We start from the raw sequence: 969 nt of genomic DNA, 5'->3' as shown, positions 1-969 counted from the left end.
AAATTAGACTCTAATTGTAGAAATCTTTCCGAGTTTTTCTTATCAGTGTCAGAGACGAGGCGAGATATAGTATCTTCGAGCCTTTCTCGTCCACCTTGTTGTTGAGTGAAATTTTGTGACTCATTTCTTGATTGCTGAAAGTTTGTTCATTGGGTTTGTTGGTTACTACTATTGTCGGGTTCCCTCCAACCAAGGTTTGGGTGGTTTCGCCATCCTTGGTTGTAAGTTCCCGTTGGGGGACCCGACGGCCTAGGTCTATTATCAATATAGTTTACCATTTCTTGTTGATCGTCCGTTTCTTTCATGCAACTCCAATTTTCATGTGACCCACCACACCCTTCACAAGCCATGACCGAGACTGTTTTTGTCATTTCTAATTTTTTTATTTTTGAAGAAAGGGCCTCGATTTGGGCTTGTAAAGAAGTGCTTTCATCGACCTTATGGGCGCCCGGGGCTATAGACTTATTTCCCCGGGGGGTGTGCCATTGAAAATTGGTTTGAGCAATTTCCTCAATTTGATTATATATTTCGTGTGGGCGTCGATTACCTAAAAGTCCCCCGGAGCTAGAATCAAGTGTCTGCCTAGTGTGTGGCAACAATCCATTATAGAAAGTGGATACTTGTTGCCATATTGCGAGGCCGTGATGGGGACACTTGCGTAATAGCTCCTTGAACCTTTCCCAAGTTTCATATAAGGATTCCCCGTCCTCCTGTGAGTATGTATTAATTTCAGCCATTAATTTAGCAGTTTTAGCAGGAGGGAAATACTTATATAGAAATTTTTGGGCTAGTTCATCCCAGGTGTTTACCGATCCAGCTGGGAGGGCGTTGAGCCAAGCTTTCGCTCGGTCTTTTAGTGAGAATGGAAACATACGGAGGCCGATGGCGTCGTTTGATGCTCCATTGATCCGAAAGGTATCACATATTTCTAAGAAATTAGTTATATGTAGATGGGGATCCTCGTCCGCA

General features: G+C 43.3%; 1 non-coding gene across 1 annotated transcript; it reads left to right on the top strand.

The window, feature by feature from the left end:
- Positions 1-636: 636 nt before the first annotated feature.
- LOC118487810 lies at positions 637-743 on the top strand. Its single transcript, XR_004882753.1, has one exon. It is a non-coding gene; the product is annotated as a small nucleolar RNA R71 (small nucleolar RNA).
- The last annotated feature ends 226 nt before the right edge of the window (positions 744-969 follow it).

The sequence above is a fragment of the Helianthus annuus genome, chromosome 15, assembly GCF_002127325.2.
Source record: "Helianthus annuus cultivar XRQ/B chromosome 15, HanXRQr2.0-SUNRISE, whole genome shotgun sequence".
In the NCBI taxonomy this organism is placed as follows: Eukaryota; Viridiplantae; Streptophyta; class Magnoliopsida; order Asterales; family Asteraceae; genus Helianthus; species Helianthus annuus.
Note: the sequence above shows the minus strand (reverse complement) of the source record. Positions and strands in the feature narration are given on the sequence as shown.